The 23,110-nt window shown below is 31.7% G+C and overlaps 1 long non-coding RNA gene across 1 annotated transcript; it reads right to left on the reverse strand.

Moving 5' to 3' along the window:
• Positions 1–1,180: 1,180 nt before the first annotated feature.
• LOC127905235 (uncharacterized) lies at positions 1,181–19,889 on the reverse strand. Its single transcript, XR_008059082.1, has 2 exons — positions 19,425–19,889; positions 1,181–1,534 (listed from the first exon to the last, which is right to left on the reverse strand). It is a non-coding gene; the product is annotated as an uncharacterized LOC127905235 (long non-coding RNA).
• Positions 19,890–23,110: the final 3,221 nt, after the last annotated feature.

Genomic DNA, 23,110 nt, shown 5'->3' on the forward strand with positions numbered 1-23,110 from the left:
ATCAAATTTTTTATTTGTCTTATGTGAATGTTTTTAATAATCTTAATATCTATATATATCAAAATTATCCAATAACATATGAAAACAAAAACATATTTAAAAATCATTTTCAAATAGTATCCAAAAAAGCAAACTAAATGTATGTATTGGATTGCAATTGCTGGTAGTGTATGACATTTAGTTACTGTTTGTTTACACATCAGTCTTTTCTTTTAAAGCAAACCGCATATGTTGAATGTTTGGTAATACTAAAACATAATTGACTATTCACATGGAACCCATACAAAATTTATTTAAACTACAGGTTTGTAGAAAGCAGCTAAGAATTGCTTCACCGTATCCTGCGGACAGTGGAGAGTGAATTATAATTCACTCTTCACTATTCTCTTAAGTGAACAGTGGAGAGTGAAACTCCACTGTTCACGTGAACAGTAGAGTCACTCTCCATTGTTCCGACTGGATCAGGTTCGATCCAGTTAAAAAAATTTAATTTTAATTTTAATTTTTAATTGTGTTTTATTTGAAAAATTAGAAGGAGATTGCTTGATGACGTAGCATTTATAGAATTTGATCGCAATTTCAATTTTGTTCCTGATGATATTTTACTTGATATTGTTGCGCGCTTAAGAAACCAAGGAAGCTGTAGTCCTTGTTGAATGGATTTCGTACGTGATGAAATTATAGATAATTTAATGGAACAATAAAAAATATTTGATATAAGTTTTATTTATTTCATAATGTAATAGCAGTAGTTAAATTTACAATATTTAAATTAAAAACTCTCAATTTAAAAAGCATTCTTTTAACCAAACACTTTAAACTACTTTTTGTTTAACCTCAATTTCAACCACAGTTTTAACCAAACATATATAAATATCAAACCAACCCCAACCAAAAGTATTTTTTGTAAAATAATTTTTTTCAAACTACAACTATAAAAGCTACCACAATACCAAACACATACTTAACTCGGTCAAACCGGGATACAAAGTTAAAATGAATAAGAAACAAAAGGATCGTTGATGAATCTGTGTTGTTACCATCAAATGTATAATTATAGTTTAGCATCTTACTTATATACACTGATATTAAAGGTTTGATTGGAGTGATAACAGTTTTTTTAAAAGTTTTTTTTTTGTTTTGAAATGTATCAAGAATAATAAGAGAAACAAAACATCTCTGGAAAAATCTAAAACATTTCTCTTATAATTACCTAGTCCTGTATGATTTTTAGGAATCTAATGTAATGAGACTTCAAGAATTAGACTACAATACCATTCTCTTGCTAGCTAGTCAAGACTTTCATTAAGAAAAAGAAGCAATATATGCATAACAAGAGAGGATAAAGAGGTAGAATGACGGTACCACTAGCACACTTGCAGGAAATTCAAACTGATTAATTCTAGAAGTAAACTAATATAGGAATGCAGGACGTTTCGAAGCTGATAATTTCATTTGTGCCTGGACTAGATGCTTCTTCTTCTTCCTTCTTCTTCTTCAAAAAGGAGCAGTCCAACAATCTTTACCCCATAACCTGATCAGTTTTTTCTGTGCTTGAACTCCCAATCGCAGACCCTCCTCTCCATCTTTCTGCACCAAAAAGAAGCTGACTTGATCGCCTTCTCTGAGATCCTTTTCTCTGATGTACTCAATCCAGCCTGATGAGAGGACTGGTTTGGGGTAGAAATCTTTCTTCCTTGTGGAACATCGGAAGCTCCAGGAGTGACCAGTTTTGATCATGTCAATAACATCAAATTGCTTGGAGTGTTCTCCCTGAGGGATTTGGAAAACATCGAAGCTTCCCATTGGAATGGCCATCCTGTGTTCAACATCTGTTCGTGAGAGTATCTTTGTGAAGATCAGCCTTTGATACATTTGGAAGATTCTAAATATTCAACCAATAACAGAGAGATTGGAAGCTATAGCTGTGGAGACTAGTGTATCGCCCCTTACTTATACTAGCTCGGACTGGTGGGTCATTTTCATGCCTAACTGGTTAGTGGTCTCCTGATCATTAATGTATTGATTATTTATTTTCTTGTTAATTCCACTATTTTATTTATTATAAATTATCAAGACAAAATTAAGTGTTTCTTGTATTTAATTAAAATCTTTTATTTCATGAAATATTTATTTATATTTCCAGGATTAACAATTAATCAAGCCCATATTCAACCTACAATCACAAAGCGCGAAAGCCGTAGATTCTCTGCTTGGTCGTAGTGACATCGGGACAGCACTCGCCTACAACGTCAGCACCTCTGCCCACCTAAAGTTGAATATTTTTGTTGAGTGTGCCTAAAAAGGATTTAAAAAAAAAATCGAAGTATGTTGGCTGCTGACATGGTGAAGAAAGTGAAAGAAATAGAAAAAACAAGGTCAAATTTGGAGGGATTAAAGCTTTATTATATTATAAAATAAAATATCAGATAATAATTGTTATTATTTCGTTGAAATGGAATTAAGTTTTATTTCTCCACATAAATAAATGTGGACGGCACGTGACATGAGATCAGCATCAGCACGCAAGTGGACCTTAAAAAGTATCTTAATTAATACAATGGTAGGGTCGCATTTTTCAACATCCCCCGAATGAGATGGCCATGCTTGATTGTAGTTAATTTGTTTTGGGGATGATTGTACCCTTTAATATTAGTTTAATGACCATGATGGCATGAACATTCATGTCCTTAATTCGTTTGAATTTGAACATCGTTATCATATGTTTATTGAAAGAAAAATAATAAAATTAATAATTAATATTCATGAATTTATTTCCCATAAAAGTCAAATAAAATATTTTTTTTTCTAAGAAACTTAAATTTGAGTTGGTGTGTGTATATTGCAAATTTCATGACTAAGTACTCAATAAATCATAACCCTAATTATTATTTGAATGCAAGTATCAAGTTAGATTAAACCAAAAGTTTAACTTATAAAATAAATTTTAGAATGATTTTATATCATTTTCTAACATATCCCTTCAATTATATATATATATTGTTTTTCAATAGTTCAATACTAACTTGTGCTTAACTATTTAATTTTAATTTAAAGAATAAAGAATTATGAGTTTTGAATTTATAATGGTTTAATTATCAAAACTCTAATATTATATCAAATAATCGTCTAAATTTAAAAGTTTTAGTTCTCAAGTGAAATCCAAAAATTATTTTATATTATTATTCAAAATATATATAAATAAAAATAGGCATGTTTTTGTTTCATTACTGCACCACTATTTTATGTATTGGCTATTATAACCTTATTAAATATGTGTCTTAATTATTCTATAATCTTAAATTTTAAAATAATGTCTTTCACTGTTCCAATATTATGGTTGCAAATCAAATTTCATGAGATAAAGCACATAGAACTTATTTAGTATTATTGTGTTGTGTTGTGCTTTGACTCTTTGACTATTATATGTGTTGGTGGGGTGAATTATGAATTGAAAAATAATATTTGATAATAAATTACAATGTTTTTCAAAAAGAAAGTGAATTAGATGATAAAATAAAGTATAAAAGAATATCAACGACAGGATCTTGATATCAACTTTCAAAAAGAAAGTGGATTTTTTTTATATATTTTGTTTTTAGCATAGCCACCAAAATTGTTAATTTTTTCTTACGATATATGTTTTGATTTTAGGTTGAACTATGAACAAAATAAGAAGAATTGATTTTTTTTTGAAAAAAAATATTGATAACTCACAACCTACTGAACGAGGTTTTTCAGTGATAAAGATTGTTAAAACAAGATTTCACAATCAGATGGAGGATGATTTTCTTGCAAATTATTTGATTGTCTATATAGAAAAAGAAATTGTTGAAAGATTCACAATTGATATGATAATCGATGATTTCTATTCTATGAAAGAACGACGAGCATAATTAAAATAAATATATAAAAATCATTCTTTATTATTTTTTGCTTTATTTGAAAGTTTATCAAACATAAATAATATTTTGCTTTAGTTAGTGTTTCTTATATACTTTGTATGTTTATATTTTTTTTTTTGGTAATAATCGGGGCTAATAAGCCCTTCTAAATTGAACGAGTAACAGTAGACCCAATCAGGTCATAATACAATAAGGGATAAAGCCCCGACGGTGGTTCTTCTAACACATCTGATCCCCTGTCTAATAAATCCCTAGTTAGCCCATAATTTGCCAACCAATCGGCCACACAATTGGCCTCCCTATACACATGATAAGTTGTTACTTCCCAATCCCTCTCTAACATACCTTTAATCTGCATAATTATATTATAATTCCTGTCCACTCTCACACTATCCCCATTAATGAGACCCACTACAACTTTGGAATCGGATTCCAAATCCACCTTCCTAAACCCTCTATCCCATGCAAGTTGAAGCCCAACATAGACCGCCCATAACTCTGTATTAACTGACGAACAAATACCAATATTCCTTGCAAATCTCCCTATCCACGCTCCCAAATGGTCTCTAATCACTCCTCCAGCACCTGCCACTCCTGGATTTCCTTTGCTGCATCCATCCACGTTTAGCTTGATCCGCTCTTCTTGTGGGTATTTCCACCCAACCTGAGTAGCTTCCTTACTGCTTCTTCCCTCATCATTACCATGCCTTTGAGTAAACTCAGTATCCCGGACCATTCTTTTTATAGCAAGAATAGCCCTAAACCAATTACCCTGATCTACTCCAAAAACTCTATTGCACCTTTCTTTCCAAATATACCATAGAGCTATTCTGAATTCCAACGACCAAGCCCCATGATCTGTATTTCTATTTCTGGCGGACATATTTGATACCAGCCATGCATACCAATTTTGACTGAAGAATAACTCTCTATTCTCTACCTTTACGAACACCTCCCAAATTTTGCGAGCTTTAGGGCAATCGCGCAACGCATGGGTTAATGTTTCCACTTCAGTACCACAATGATCACAAAAACTATGAGCTGTTAAATGTCTCCGATATCTCAGGTCATTGGTCATAATAGAATTATGGGCTACCGTCCAAAGAAACACTTTGATACGCTCCATGCCTTGCCACTTTCTAATCAACCTCCAAATAGGGTCTTGATCCATCTCCCCCCTTTCCTCTAAAACCATATAAGCAGTTCGGACTGTAAGCTTTCCGTTTGAAGAATGATCCCAACCCACCGTGTCGTCTATTCCATCTTGCATTGGTGGAGTGTATCCAACAATGCTCATCACAATTTGCATAGGAATTAGATGGGCAAACACATCCCATTTCCAATTGCCCCTATCGTCCACCATATTAGCCACCGTATAATCAAGAGTCTCTACCTGCACCTCCCTCTCTAAATGATTAATGATAGGCCCATAACTCTCCAACCAACTGTCTCTCCAAAATAAAATCCGTTTGCCATTCCCTACATTCCAGGTTGCATTCTGGTTCACCGTGTCCCATTCTTTACAAATGGCCTTCCACAACACTGAGTCAGACGGTATTGCCACCGGATTACCTTCCCTTCTCCTAGTGCTCATATACTTGTCCTTTAGAACATTTACCCAAAGATGATTCTCCTTCATCATTCCCCAAGCCAATTTCATTAAAAAGGCTCTATTCATTGACTTCATTTTCTTTAACCCCATCCCGCCTTCTTCCTTCGGCCGACACATCTTGTTCCAATTCACAAGATGAATTTTGTCTCTACCTTCTTGTTGACCCCATATGAATCTCCTGCATATTTTCTCTATCTCATAGCACGTATGTTTGGGGATAACAGCAGCTTGCATCGGATATAAAGGGATTGTGGAAAGCACAGATTTACAGAGAGTTATCTTCCCTACCAGAGACAGATTACTAGCTTTCCAACCTGCTAATTTTTTCTGCATATTGTCTAATAAGTAACCATATGTATTCTTAGTTACTTTTTGGTGAAGTAAAGGCACCCCTAAATACTTCCCCATATCTTTAGTGATTTGAAAACCACTTCTCCTGCTAATATCACCCGCCAAGGAGACTGATACATTTTTTGAGAAATATACTTTTGTCTTTGTATTACTAACCTTCTGCCCCGACGCTGCACAAAAAGTATCAAGACATTTAGTAACTCTCTCCAGCTGATCCATACTTGCCTCTGTAAACAACAACATGTCGTCTGCAAAACATAAATGAGAAATCTTCAACCCATTCCTTCTCATTCTAAAAGGCTTCCAACTATTATCCCATTCCTTCTATTTTTCTAAGCACAAAACAAATATATATGGGGATAGCGGGTCTCCTTGTCTTATACCTCTGTTAGGACTGAATTTCTGAGTTGCACTTCCATTCCACAGCACACTAAGTGTTTGTGTTTCTATACTCTGCATGATGACTCTTATTAGATCACTAGGAAGTCTAGCATCAATGAGAGTCTCTCTGATAAACTTCCAGCTTAATCTATCATAAGCTTTTTCAAGATCCATTTTAATCGTCATAAAGCCTTTTTTTACCTTTCATCTTGCGCATGGAATGAATGACTTCCTGGGCAACGATAATATTGTTTGTAATTTGTCTTCCCGGCACAAAGCTGCTCTGCACTTCACTGATGAGATTCGGCATCAAAGCTTGTAGTCTCCCCATTATTACTTTTGACAATGCCTTTAAAATCACATTACAAAGACCAATTGGTCTAAACTGATGTAGGTACTCAGGCATCTGGACTTTTGGAATCAAGACTAAATATGAGTGATTTATTCTCGACATGTCCTTATTGCCTGTAAAAATGTCTCTAACATACCTGCAAACAGATTGGCCAATCACATGCCACTGAGACTGATAAAATATTGGCTGATACCCATCCGGTCCCGGGGCTTTATAAGGCTTCATCCCAAATATAGCCGCCTTAATTTCATCGTCTAGAATTGGGGCTTCTAGCTGATTTATATGGTTTTGATCAATAATCGAAAAATTACCCTCCAACCGAATATCTTCCCGAGTCTCCTCCTGATCTTGCCAAAATAATTTTTGATAAAACTCCCTAGCCGTATCCTTTAACTTATTTTCCTCCCAAACCCAAACCTGCAGCTCATTCTTCAAAGCTTTTATTTTATTCCTTTGCCTTCTGATGATGGTCTTCGTGTGGAAATAGGAAGTGTTCCTATCTCCAAAAGAGATCCAATTATATCTTGACTTCTGGAACCAGTGAATCTCCTCCTGTCTAAGAATTTGATTATATTCAGCCGATAGGTCATCCTCCAATTGGTACAGATGCGGATTTCCTCTAACCGCTATTGCTTTCTGAATTCCGCCTAATCTCGCCAAAACCTTTCTTTTCTTCTGGAAAATGTTGCCATACACCCATTTATTCCATATCTTCAACTGCACCGTCAAACCTTCTAAGGCTGTTGGCACCTCTGCATCCGTCTCCCAGTGATTTTTCAAGAATTCTGCAAACTCCCTATGTTGTAGCCAGGCTGCTTCAAACCGAAACGGTCTTCCTTCTCCTTGAACTGTAACTCTCTGCTCCTTGAGCTCTACCAAGATAGGGTGGTGATCTGACCTAGCCCTTGGAAGAACTAACACATTAGCATCTTGGAACAGCTGCCTCCACTGAGCATTACCAAAACACCTATCCAATCTTTCCTAAACCCGCATATAACCATTTCTAATACCCCCTCTCCATGTGTATTTCGGACCTTTGCTGCCCAAATCTATCAATTTACATTCTTGAACCCATTTAGCAAAACGATGAATTCTACGATTATCTACTCCAACTCCCCCGGATTTTTCCGTAGCCATCAGGATCTCATTAAAATCCCCAATAACCATCCATGGTAATCTGACATTTCGAGCCAAATTAGCAACTTCTTCAAAGCACTGTTTTTTTAAAATAGCATTCGGATTAGTATAAACTACTGTAAATAACCAAGCCTCACTGCTCCCTTCATCAACACTTCCATGTATAAAATGCCGAGAAGAATTCAATATCTTAACATTAACATTCAAATTATTCCACATCAACCATAATCCACCCGACATCCCTTGAGCCTCAACTCTAAAGCTAGACTCAAATTTCAGTTTTTCAATAATTTTATCAGCTCGGAACCCACTAACTCTCGGCTCTGCTACTGCCCCTATTTGAAATTTATGATTTTTCCTCAAATCGTGCATCACCGCACAAAATTCTTCACTTCCCGCACCTCTACAATTCCAGAACAAGAATTTCATAAAATACTTGATAGAAATATACTTACAAGCTAAGATGAAATTCATCTTCCTCCTGTGTTGTCCATGAGGGAATCTCCCTCATCCACCATCATCTCCTCTTCAGAATTTTGAGAAACCACCATGAAGTCTCCTTCTTCCCCTACTTCTGCTCCCTCTTCCATCAGGATTTCCTTATCTGGTGGCTCCATCTCCTGCACCCTTGTTTGTTGAAATTGCTCCGTTCCACTCCTGTAAAATTCATGATTTGTTCGAAACCCACGTCTCACCATTTCTTCTCTCGGCGCCATGCTGCTTGAATTCTCCTTTGAGCTGCTAGAATCCCTCTTCCTTGTCTCCGTGTCCAGTCCGGTTACCTTCGCCTTTCCTTTCACTGACTTCGGTTGAATCAACACAGGGGCTACAAATTTGCTCCTCTCGGTCACATTCACATTCTTCAGCCCACCTTTTGGATTCTTCACTTTTGGACTCATCTCGGTCCCAGCCTTCTCGGTCTCAGCCCTCTCGTTCCCATTCTTCAGCCCACCGTTTGAGCTCTTCACATGTTGACTCATCTCGGTCCCAGCCTTCTCGGTTTCAGCCCTCTCGTTCCCATTCTTCAGCCCACCGTTTGAGCTCTTCACTTGCGCACTCCTCTCGGTCCCAACCATCTCGGTCTCAGCCTTCTCATTCCCATTCTTCAGCCCACCGTTTGGGCTCTTCACTTGCAGGCTCTTCTCTCCTCTTTGTTCTCCTGGGCCGATGATGGCCCGTTGCTTCTTATGGCCCAATGGCCTCTCATCTCCTTGTTTGTCTTCAATGCTTCCAGTCCCGTTTTCCTTAATTCCACTTCCTCTGCTGTTGCCAGCTTCATTCTCGGCCAAATCTTCATGACTCGCGTTCAATGCGTCATAATGGGCAGAAACAATTAAACTTCCAGTCGTTGTGCTCTTTAATTTTTCCCGAGATTTACGGCTATCATTTCGCCCTTTCCATTTCCTCTTTTTTCCTCCACCACGGTCTTTTTGCTAGGCCGACGGTGTCTCCGGTCAGCAATCATCCATGCACCATAGGAATCCATGATTTCCGGTCTAACTAGAGAACCGAGGGGATCACCAGTCATTTCCTTTTCACTTGGTTCATCTTGAGACTCATGAGCGATATGAGGACATAATTCCTGCTTATGTCCGTATTGGCCACAGTGGAAGCAAATTAGATGTAGTCCCTCATACATTATACGTCTAATTCTCCGACGTAGTTTAAACTTAGCAAGTAATGGTTTTGTGAGGTCCACCTCCACACAAAGTCTTGCAAAGTTCCCCCTCGTACCCACTGAGGTAGTTCTGTCCACTTTTAGAGTTTTTCCAATCTTGTTCCCTATCTTCCACAGTACTGAAGTGTCATAATATTTCAATGCCAAGTCTGGCAATCTAACCCACACTGCTACCTTGTCAATTATTGCTTCAAAGGGGTCAAAATTAGGATGCCATGTTCTTACCGTTAAATAATGATCCGTCACCATCCAAGGCCCTCCAAATAATACATGTTCTCTATCCTCAGTGTTAGCAAATTTTGCCAAATAAAAGTCATTGCCCAAGTCTGTTAATGTAAAGTCTCCTCGGAGATTCCGCATATTTTTCAGACGTTGCATGAAAAACATATATCCCACCTTCCGACCCATGAGTTTGATTATAAGAGTTTGTTTCCATGGTGCCCAAATTCTCTTTTTCTCCTCCATAGAAAGTTTAATTACCGGACAATCATCTTCATCAGAATCGTCGTCATCATCATCAGATACGCATTCGTTGAAATGGTTGTCTTCATCCTCTTCATGTCTTACCGAAGTTTCTCCCATAAGTTTTTCCACGTAACTTTGTCCATTGATATCTCCAATTTTGACCTTCTTGCTGGATCGTATTAGCAAATCAGCTTCCTTTGTTGAATCATCTATTGCTCCCCAACAACTCTTTTCAGAGCCGTCCATTGTTTCACAGTTGAGAGTGGGCGCTTCGTTTCTGGTGAACAACAAGTTCTCACAACCGAATATGGTGATGGACTCTTGTATGTTTATATTTGATAGGTATAAATACCAACAACATTAAAGTGATGGATAGATTATGAAGATGAAATTAACTTCATTACTTTGATTCAATATGATATTGCTCCAAACTTTTTACCTTATACAAAGATCATTATATATTTATAATAAGTTATTTGAATAAAACTAAATTATATAGGTTTTGTTTTACAACTCATATACAATAAATTAAAACAAATATTATATCTTATTATATTAATTTTATCCATTCCTAATCTTCTCTTTCGATAGCAAATTTTGTTGATTTAGCAAGTTCTCGTGATGATGACGATGATACGTGTGATTCTTCTACAAAAACTGAAGATTTCATGGTGGTTAAACTTAATTCCAAATTTAATTTGATTACAAATTCAAGCCGAATAAAAAAATTAAGTTTTTAAATATCGGTTGACTGAACCAAACTCTATTAAAAATTGACGATGAACTTCAATAATTATTTTTAAAAAATAAAATAATATTATTTTAATAGAAAATAATAATACGAGTGAATCTAAAAATCAATAAATTAACTCAATAACCTACTAGCTTATGCTTACTACCAGTAATGGTTAGGATGGTGAGCCACTATCACGAAACTTTTTTTATTTTCAAGTTGAATATTTGAGTGAATAGATCAATTTTAATAGTAATAAATTAAAATAATTTAAAAATACATAAAAAAAATTTATTTATAATAAAAAATTAAAATTTTAGCAAAATAATGATGGGTGGCACCACCGCACTAAACGGGCACTTAATCTTTTAAACTACTAGAACACCTTGTTTTAATAATAGTTATTCAACTTTACAAGAGACATTTAAGACAAGTGTAGTAATTTTTCTATTGTTAACTTTTTTTTAGTATATCTATGTAGAATTTAAAGGAAATTTATTTTTGAGAATTTATTTTTTTATTTTTAAATTAATTATTACTTTAATTACTAGAATTATCTTAATAGATTTTGTTAAATTAATACAGAGAGTTCAAAATAAAAAAAAAATAAAAAACTAGAAAGATAAAATATTAGTGGCCCAGTACAAGAAAAAATGAAAAAGACAAAACAAAAAGGTCGTTTTAATGTATATTTTTAATAAATCAGCTTTAGACGATGTAGACCAACGGCCCCACGTGTGAGAATTTTAAGAGCATGATTGTTTCGTATCAGCTGTGCCGCCATGTTGTCGGGAGTTGGGCATCGCGCGATGGTGCCCACGAATCCTTAGATATACGCTTATATAAATATTAAATCCCAATCATTTAACTTGCTTTTATAGGCCTAATGATAATGACTTTTTTATTTTTTCTTTATAAAGGTATAGATTAAATTTTTTTTATTAAAAAAACCATTTGAACTTCAAAAAACCTCAATTATTACATATTTACCAGCTAATTCAATATGTTATTATAATTTTATTTTTTAACCTTTTAATTAACTATCATAATTATTATATTTGATTTAAAACTTACCTGTATTATTTGATATTTTTTATTAGTAGATTAATTTAAATTAATTATTTTTATGAAAACATTAATATATATTTTCTTTTATGTTGACACAATTTGATTTGGATTAAAATTTATAAAATGAACTAAATTATAGAAAAACTAAGCTCATAGAACAGATTTGACTGGTTTAATATTATATTTGATTTATCTAAAAACCCAGCTACATTTCATAACGGTACACCTCACTATCTAATCACAAATTAATTATTGTTTTTATAAAAATAAGAAAATTTAAAACTTGAATTATTTGATTTGAATATGTTAAATAAACTTGAATGTTTTAATAATATAATTATAAAATAACAGTGGCTACCCATTAACATGGTAAATTAAGAAAGTGAATTCCGAACCATCTAGGTGGTGCCCTAGTGATAAAAGCTTGGGACCAAGAGGTTTGCTTCCTCTGTGGTCTCAGGTTCGAACTCTGTGGTTGCTCATATGATGGCCACTGGAGGCTTACATGGTCGTTGACTTCAAGGCTCGTGAGATTCGTCGAGGTGCGCGCAAGCTGACCCGGACACCCACGTTAAACTAAAAAAAAAATGAATTCTGATTAAAGAAATAAAAACTACGTATTTATATTCAATATTTAGTTAATTTTTTATCTGATTGCTTTCAATAATCTAATTGTATGATCAAATTTTATTTTTCTAATTTAATATTTGTCGGTTAGTCAGTTTGACAGGTGCTGACTTATCCTTTATAAAAAAAAAAGGTGAAAACAATAAATTATTTGAAAAGACACGTGCACACCAATCATTAGTTCTGAGAGATAATGCCGCCCATAAACTTGTTATTTTAGTGCAAGAATCTCAGCAATTCACATGACATGAGATAGCAGTAGAGCATGCAAGTGGACGTTCGACAAGACAGTCCTCTCTCCCTTGCATCGCGCGACAACGTTGGATGTTTTTTTTTTATCGCGCGAAAGCCGTAGATTCTCTGCTTGGTCGTAGTGACGTAGGGACAGCCCTCGCCTTCAACGTCAGCACCTCTGCCTTACGCCTAAAGTTGAATACTTTTTTTGTGAGTGTGCCTAAAAAAAGATAAAAAAGAAAATCGAAGTGTGTAAAGCTGCTGACATGGTGAAAAGAAAGTGAAAGCAATAGCAAAAACAAGATAAAGTTTGGAGGGATTAAAGCTTTATTATATTATAAAATAAAATAAAATATCAGATAATAGTAATTATTTCGGAGCTAAACATGATCACCCATCTTTTATTTCTCAAGTTCCATTCAGAAAAATACTAAAAGATAAGATAAGTATTGTTAATAGTACAGTGGGTTACTAGATTGGTGACATGTATTAAATCATCGACCGGGTTAATTTTTTTAATTTTAAAAATATTCAGACAATAATATTATTTTAAAAAAAGTAAGAAAAATTTAAAACTTAAATTATTTGATTTGAATAAGTTAAATAAGCTTGAATGAGTTAATAATATATCTATAAAATAATAGTGATTACCCGTTAACATGGTAAATTAAAAAAGTGAATTCCAATGAAAAAAAATAAAAACCACATGTTTATATTCAATTTTTAATTAATTTTTTATTTGATTGCTTTTAATAATCTATTTGTACTATCAAATTTTATTTTTTTAATTTAATATTTGTCGATTAGTTAGCTTGATAGGTGCTGACTATCAGTTATGGAAAAAATTCAAAAAAGAACGTGAATTTTTTTAAAAAGAATTGAAAATAATAAATTATTTGAAAAGATACATATGCACACCAAACATTAATTTTGAGAGATATATGCCGCACATGAACTTGTTATTTTAGCATGCAAGCGGACCTTCGACAGGACGATCCTCTCTCCCTTGCATCGCGCGCCAACGTTGGATGGGTTTTTTCAACCCAGCAGAAAGCTTGATTTCTTTCTTCGGATTCATGGACCCACCACTACAATTAGATATCAAAGCGCACGATTACTCGACAGAGGATTATATCTCTTTGTTTTTTAATTTTAAAAATATTTTAAAAAAATAATTTTTTTTGGTAATTTTAACTCTTGATATTGATATCAAAAATAATTTTTTTAAATAAAAAAATATTATTTTAATACATATCCGAGTATAAAAACACTTTAAAAAATAATCGTAACCACATTCTTAAACACCCCTTACTCGCTAAGTTTATTGTGTAAGATTCTAATTATTTTTAAAAAATATATATATATCAAAACAATTTAAAATTATTCTATAAAATCAATTTTAAATAATTATTTTTTAAAAATTTTCTATAAAATACGATTCCAAACACTTTTTTTATTTATTTTTTTCTATCTTCTTTTCTGTGTCGGTACAACCAGGCAATATATATATATCTTTAGAAAAGTGCATTTGTACTGAAAAAATATACATCAAATGAATAAGAAAACAAAGTGTTACTGTCGAATCTGAGTTGTTACCATCAAATATATAATTACAATTTAGCATCAATGATAAAAGCCACCAACTCGATAAGTTTGACTGTGACACAAATGAATAAAGAAATAAATTGGACGCTCGTTGATGTTAAGAACATACGCAAAGACTCATGGTATATAATTAATCTAGAAGCGTGATGCAGTTCTTGCAAGAATTTATTAATTTATACATGTTTTTTTTTTATAATATAGAGAAGGGCCCATTTGACAAATCTGAAAGCTTAAAACAAATTGTGTTTAATTTGTTTTAAAATCTGAAAAATTTAAAATCTGAAAGCATAAAACAAATTGTGTTTAATTTAAATTAAAAAATATATATTAATATGGCAAATCCAATTAATTTAGTGAGTTGACATGTGATTTAGTTGATTTGATCAAATATGACCGGTAAATATCAAAAACAAATTAAAAAAATAATTTTAATAAAAAATAATTACTAACCTGATTTTTTTTATATAGTCAGAGACTCGGCTGAGTATAGCAACTATAATTACTACTAGTTGTGGTGGTTAATTTGTGGTTTTCATTTACTAAAATAAATATATATAAAAAATAAAAATATAAACAGCCAGTTAGAAAACAGCAAGGCATTATTGATGTTATAAACAACATTATCAGATAAGAATTATCTGGTAAGGACATTTTCTTTGCCACGAAATAAGTAGCGCAAATAGGTTTTTTCCTCTTATAATTATTGAAAACATCACGTAGTCTTAGATTAAAGAAGAACAGAAATCTAAATCCAGTTTTTCTAACAGATTTACCTGCCAGTCTTTTATTTCATGATATATTTATATTTCCAGGAATATCGTGAAAAGCTTAATTTTTTTTCTCACGAACTCATCAATAAATTTCATGATTGAGCTAAAATCAAATAGTTGATGTGTATATCTGCTGTTTTTAAACCATATTTTAGATTAAATGATATGCTACAATTTAAATTAATTAAAAATTCTTATTTTTTTAAAAAAACTTTAAAACACAAAAATAAATATACTCTCATTCATCAAAATCACATCAATTATAAACGCCACCATCTCGACAAGTTTGACTGTGACATAAATAAACAAATAAACAAATAAGTTGTGCTTTCATTGAGTATAATCTAGAAGCGTAATGCAGTTCTTGCAAGAATTTATTTATTTTTAATAATATGGAAGGGCCCATGCGGTACATCTTTCAACATCTCACGAACAAGACGATCCATGCACGATAGCAAATTTTGTTGATTTAGCAAGTTCTCGTGATGATGACGATGATACGTGTGATTCTTCTACAAAATCTGAAGATTTCATGGTGGTTAAACTTTATTCCAAAATTTAATTTGATTACAAATTCAAGCCAAATAAAAAAATAAATTTAATTGGGTTTATTTGTTTAAAGATAGGTTGGCCAAACCAAACTCTATTAAAACTTTAGGAAGAATTTTAATAACTATTTAAAAAAATCAAAACTACACTATTTTAATATAAAAAACTCAATACTATTTTAGTTGAGGTATGAATAAACTGGTATGAACATTCATGTTAATAAAAATTTTAAAAAAATCAATAAATTAACTTGATAATATACTTAAGCACACTCTTTATAAATTAAATTTAACAAATATACTTATTACTAGTGGTAGATCATAACCTAATCAAATCCATTAAAATTCATGGGTCGACTTCAATAATTGTTTTAAAAAAAATTAAAATAATATTGTTGGAATAAAATCAAAATTAACGTGGATGAATCCAAGATTTAACTCGATAACCTACTAACTTACGCTTCTTATAAACCTAGTCTGACGAGTATGCTTACTACTAGTAGTGCTAGGCTGGTGAGCCACTAATACATAACTTTCTTTATTTTCAAGTTGAACATTTGACTAAATAGATCAATCTTGGCTTGTTCTAAAATAAGTTAAAATGTTAGTAGAATATTGGTGGACACGACAATCATAGCTCGGACATCCATGTGGGGCATGTATACTGTACAAATGCAGCCCACAGTTAGCTACTGTTCTCAACTCAAATCCAACACGATTTGGATACCAATAATTGTGTTTTTTATACCCATATTTTTCTTGTTTTTTCTTACAAAAAAAACTGGAGTATATCATTAACAACAAATTAATCTCGTCTTTAAAATTGACAGGAGAAGAAATACTCTTTTTATTTCAAAAAAATTATCATGTTTGATTAAGAGAATTATTAGTTTAATATCGTTTTTAGTTGTTCACACCATATTAAAAATCTAGTTTGATTTAATAGGTAAACTCGAAATCTGATCTAGAACTGGAATTGAAACTAGATAAAGTTTAAGAAAAAATAAGATTCACACCTCTCTTTATGCATAAAAATCACCTAGAAAACAATTGAAGATAGAGTTCTTTTATAAATTTAATGGTGAAAGTTGTTTTCTAAAGTGATTTTTATTTAGAAATATATTAAAATAAAATATTTTTTTACTTGTTAAGATTAGTATTTTTATTTTTAATTTATTTATTTTGATATCACTTCAATTACTAGAATTAAATTGATTTAAAACTTACTTGTCAATTTTTATTAGTAGATTAATTTAAGTTAAATATGTTTATAAAAACAATAATATTTAAGTTTTTTTTCCCCTGAAAATTAAGAGATAAGGAGAAGGAGAGAGAAGAAGAAATATAAACTTTGGATTTTTTTTCGATCGCGCGAAAGCCGTAGATTCTCTGCTTGGTCGTAGTGACGTAGGGACAGCCCTCGCCTTCAACGTCAGCACCTCTGCCTAACCCCTAAAGGTGAACATTTTTTTTGTGAGTGTGCCTAAAAAAAGATTAAAAAGAAAATCGAAGCATGTTAAGCTGCTGACATGGTGAAGAAAGTGAAAAAAACAAGGTCAAATTTGGAGGGATTAAAGCTTTATTATATTATATTATATTATAAAATAAAATATCAGATAATAATTGTTATTATTTCGTTGATATGAATCTAAGATTTGAAGGACCTAAACAAGATTACCCATCTTTTATTTCCCAAGTTCCACTCAGAAAAATACTAAAAGATAAGATAAGTGTTGTTCGTGGGTTAATAGATTAGTGGTCCATACTAAATCATGGAGCAAGTTAATTTTTTTAATGTAAACAATTATTAATATTATTTTTTTTTAAAAAAAATTAAAACCCGAGTTATTTAATTTGAATAGATTAAATAAGCTTGAACAATTTAATAATATAATTATAAAATAATAATGGTTACCCGTTAACATGGTAAATTAATAAAGTGAATTTCAATGGAAAAAATAAAAACTACATATTTATATTTAATTTTTAATTAATTTTTTTTATATGATTGCTTATAATAATCTATTTGTATTATCAAATTTTATTTTTTAATTTAATATTTGTTGGTTAGTCGGTTTGATAGGAATGTGAATTTTGTTTAAGGAACTGAAAATAATAAATTATTTGAAAAGATACACCAAATAATTTTGAGAGATATATGCCGCACATAAACTTCTTATTTTAGTGAGCAAGAATCTCAGCAATTCACATAAACAAGTGGGGATACAAAGCTAGCCTTTTTATTTCTCCACATAAATAAACGTGGACGGCACGTGACATGATAGATCATTAGAAATTGTTTGGAATTTTATTTTAAAATTATTTTTTAATTTTTTTTTTAAATTAATATATTTTTGATGTTTTAAATTATTTTAATATGTTGTTATTAAAAATAATTTTTAAAAATAAAAATAATTTATTTTAATAAATTTTAAAATAAAAAAATACCAGTACCATTTCAGTAAGTGGACCCTGGACAAGACAACGTTGGGTGATGTTTTCAACCCAGCAGAAAAGGTTGAATTCTTTCTTCAGATTCATGGACCCACCACTACAATTGTACAATTAGAAATCAAACCGCAGAATTACCTGCGAGAGAGGCTTCCGTGTTTCACAGTGTGATTATAGCTGTTTTTAAAGTTTTTTTTATTTTGAAATATATTAAAAAGATATTTTTTTTATATTTTAAAAATTATTTTTAAAATCAACACATCAAAACAATTTAAAACATATAAAAACAAAATAAATTTTAATAAAAAAAAATTTAAAAGTTTTTGGGAACGCGATTTGCACCGTGTTCCCAAAAGGTTTCTTAGGCTACTTGTAATTGTTTGGAGGTGGGATATGATTATTTTTTAAAGTGTTTTTTATATTAAAATACATCTAAATGATATATTTTTATTTTTTTAAAATTATTTTTGAAATTAACAACTCATAAATAAATTAATCACAAAGTTGGTTTATCAAGATAACACAAGCAATTTTTTGTTTGATATTTAATATATCTTAACATCTATTTATCAAAATTATGCAAGAACATATGAAAACATAAACATACTTACAAATCATTTTCAAACATAATCCAAAAAAGCAAAATAAATGTATTGGATTGCAACCCGTGGTAGTGCATAACATTGAACAAGCTCAAACTAAGTTATAAAGTTAAAATGAATAAAAAACCTAAGGGTCACAGTAGAATCTGTGTTGTTACCATTAAATATATAATTACAACTTAGCATCTTGTTTTCCGATTAGAAAACATCAAGGCATTATTGATGTTATAAACAACATTATCAGATAAGAATGATCTGATAAGGCAGGGTTATCTCTGATAAGGGCATTTTCTTTGCCACAAAATAAGTAGCGCAGGGTTTTTTTTTCCTCTTATAATTATTGAAAACATCACGTAGTCTAGATTAAAGAAGAAAAGAAATCTAAATCCAGTTTTTTCTGACAGATTTACCTGTCCTGTCAGTGCGATCGCCTAGCTAGAAGAATGAAAAGAATTGAATGTAGCAAGTGACAAGACCAACCAATGCAGCAAGAACCAACAAAAGAGAAACGAAATATCTCTGGGAAAATCTAAAACATTAATTTCTCTTATAGTTAGTTACCTAGTCCTGCATGATTTTTAGGAATCAAATGTAATGAGACTTCAAGAACTAGACTACAAAAACTGACAATCTAGAGGTAAAACTAAAACTCAAATGCATAACTTTCATTAAGGAAAAGAAGCAATATATATATAACAAAAGAAGACTTTCAAGCACACTTGCAGGAAATTCAAACCAGAACAAAAACTGATTCTAGAAGTAAACTAAAGGTACGTAGTATAGGAATACAGCACGTTTCGAAGCTGATAATTTCATTTGTGCCGCCCTGGACTAGATGCTTCTTCTTCTTATTCTTCCTTCTTCTTCTTCAAAAAGGAGTAGTCCAACAATCTTTACCCAATAACCTGAGTTTTTTCTGTGCTTGAACTCCGAATCGCAGACCCTCCTCTCCATCTTTCTCCACGAAAAAGAAGCTGACTTGATCGCCTTCTCTGAGACCCTTTCGTCTGACGTACTTAATCCAGCCTGATGAGAAGACTGGTTTGGGGTAGACATCTTTCTTCCTTGTGGAACATCGGAAGCTCCAGGGGCGACCAGTATCGATCATGTCAATAAAAACAAATCGTTTGGAGTGTTTTCCCTGAGGGATTTGGAAAACATTGAAGCTCTCCATTGGAATGGTCATCCTATGTTTAACATCTGTTCGTGAGAGTATCTTTGTGAAGATCGGCCTTCGATACATTTGGCAGATTCTAAATATTCTACCAATAACCAAGAGATTGGAAACTAACTATAGCTGTGGAGACTGGCGCCTAGCCCCTTATTTATACTAGCTCGGACTCGCGACGAGAAGAGGTGGTTCTGGTGGGTCGTTTGCATGCCTAACTGGTTAGTGGTCTGCTGATCATTAATGTATTGATAATTTATTTTCTTGTTAATTCCACTACATTATTTATTATAATTAAATTACAAAGACAAAATGAAGTGTTTCTTGTATTTAATTAAAATATTTTATTTCATGATATATTTATTTATATTTCCAGGATTAATAATCAAGCCCGTATTCAAACCTACAATCACAATACGTGAAAAGCTTTTTTTTTTCTTTTTTTCCTCACGAACTCATCAATAAATAAATAAATAAAATTTGATTGAATAATGATGCGCCGTCCATCTCACGGTATATAAAATAAAAATAAAGAAGCATCACGCAATCTCGCAACTTGGATTGTCGTCGGCATTTTTCTCTTTCGTTTTGTTTTTGTTTTTGTTTTTGTTTTTGGGCACCAACCTTAAACTTTGGAAGTATCAACTTGGATAAAATGGTAGGGCCATCTCTTCTCGCGTTTTTCAACATCTCACGAATGAGATGGTCGTCATGGTTGATTTAGTGGATCCGTTATGAAAAGAAAGAAAAAAGAAAGTGAATTTTTTCGGTTTCGCATTAGGGGTGGGAGTGGGACCTTCGACAAGAGCTCATAAAATTATTCAATCCTTGTGATTTTCTCAACCCAGCAGAACGGTTGGATGCTGCTTCATGGACCCACCACAAGCGCAGAATCATTCTCTTCTAAGTTACAGCAGTGTTTGAGAGTGATGTGAATTATGAACTTTTAATATTGTTGTGTTGTGTTGTGCTTTGACTCTGACTATTATATGTGTTGGTGTGGTGAATTATGAATTGACATAGATATTTGATAATTAATTATAATGTTTTTCAAAAAGAAAGTGACATAGATAATAAAATAAAGTATCAACAACGGCATCCTTTAACTGATTTTTTTGTAATAAAATAATAAAATAAAATAAAGTATAAAAGAAGATCCATTCATGTTGACGACTCAAGTTAATAAAAAATCATCTAAACTGATTTTTTGTAATAATTTTATTTATAGTTGTAAAACCCGGACCGGTCTGACGAGTCGACCCAGGACGGGTTGAAGAAAAAACAGGGGAATAAAAAACCCGGTGTGACCCGGCTGACCCGACTGATTTTTTTTTTTACTAAAACAATGTCGTTTTGATTTGTTTTTTAAAAAAAAGAATTGACCCTGGCGACCCGGACGACCCGGTGAAAACCTGGAACCCGGACCTTGAACCAGGTCGGGTCTAAAAACTATAATTTTATTCTCAAGTTATTTATTTATTTTTTTAAATAAATTGTTTGAATTACTTAATAGAAAACGTTGAGCTTGCTGTCTTATAGAAAACAAAGAGTATATTTCATTTAGTATGATTTTTATAAATTGATTTCAGTTGTTTATATTTTGATTCAAACAAAGTTATAAACATGTTAGATTAGAGATAAAATTTTACTTAAATCAATTTTTTTAATCAAAAGTTAAATTAGTAGTTTTTAATTTATGAATTCTATTATAACTTATAATAGAGTACTATTTTTTTTTATTTAAAAAAAGCTGATTTAAGTCAATTTCTTTATTAAACATGTTTTTAATTTAGTTTATTTTTATCATAAATTATTTATGAAAAAAAACCTTTTAAATTACAACTCAAAGTTAAAAGTTAATTTTCATAAATCATATCTAATAGACTCTTAATTTTTAAAATTGGGAATATTTGATTGTGCATTTATATTATAATTTTGTTAAAGAAAATACATATAATTAACATAAAAAAATATACAAGATTCACATTAAAAAACATAATTCTCCTCTTCAAATGACTGTAGCACTATTATTGTGAAATACAACAATAAATTTTCTTATTTTTTTCTTCTTTCGGTTTTTATTTTGATCCTCTATTTTTTTTTATTTGGTCCTTTCACATTGCGATGATGTTGATTTGGTCTTGGCAGGTTATTTTTTTTTGTCTATGAATGGGATGGCGAGGAAGTATTTTGTTGCTCGGTTAATATTCAAATTAAAAAAAATAAAATTTAATTTTATTGGTTTAGACCATTCAAAGCTTTGGATTAAAATTTTAAGCTTTGCCAAATATTAAACCCCTTTAATTTTATCTCATTAGAGACTAGGTTGGATAGGTAGGGAGGAATTCCAGTTATTATTTTTTTTTTAATTTGATCCTTCTAAATTTAGTTTTTTTAGAATTTGACTTAATGATGTATTTTAGTTGCCTAGATATAAAGATCTTGCAATATTGATGAAAAGATTTGGTGCAAGATTGATTCTTGGTTTGTCAAAATAAAACTAAATTTTATTGATTTAGAGAAATTTAGGCTTATGGGACCAAAGTTTATACCAAAACAAGCGCGGGGGATTAAAGTGAACGGGTAGGTGAAGGCTGGTTGGCGTGTGAAATATATGCTAGCAAGTAGCAAGTGAAGGAAGCCTCCATGCTCTAGCGACGAGTGCTCCTTCCTACAATGACAAATCACCAGCTTAAATATTTGTGTTGGAAGCGTCACAACTTTTTTTTCGATCTGGTTAACAAAAGACTAAAAGGAATAATTAAAATATTGTAGCTCACCCCATTACTCACACACAATTCATTATGGATTGCCATATTGAAGTTGAGTTGTTAGTTAGTTCGAGTTTAATAACAATGCTAGGTAGTATTTATTGTTTTATTTTCTAATTTTTTTTTTTAAATTGAAGTCTTTTTGGTTTTTTTTTATCAGTTATATTATTTAAAATTTGATTTATTTTGATTTGTTTTTTTGTGAGGTTATCGTAATCTCAAACAAATATTTTAATATTTAATTGATACTTAATTTTGCGAGCATTTATTTTTGTTATCATATCACTAAAGAAAAAACTAGTTAAAAAAAATTGTTAAACCCAGTGGAGTCTATAATTCGAGTCACGGGTTTGACAAGTTATGCCACGAAGCCCGAGTCAATTCAATATGCTGCAGTTTTAATATAAAAAAAGATATTATCTTGAAATTCTTTTAAAACTAATCGTTTTAATTTGAAACTTGAGCAAGGTAAGAAATTAAATCAAGAATTTTTTAAATTGATCTGTACAGAATTTAATAAAAATAATAATAAAAAAGATTGCCATGGCTAGACATTTTTTTATTCAACAAAATTTTAATCCAACCCGTATTGTATGTAAACTAGTATACTCTAAAAAATGAATCTTCTCACGAAATGCCAATTAAATTAGTA

This window comes from Populus trichocarpa, chromosome 4 (assembly GCF_000002775.5).
Source record: "Populus trichocarpa isolate Nisqually-1 chromosome 4, P.trichocarpa_v4.1, whole genome shotgun sequence".
Lineage (NCBI taxonomy): Eukaryota > Viridiplantae > Streptophyta > Magnoliopsida > Malpighiales > Salicaceae > Populus > Populus trichocarpa.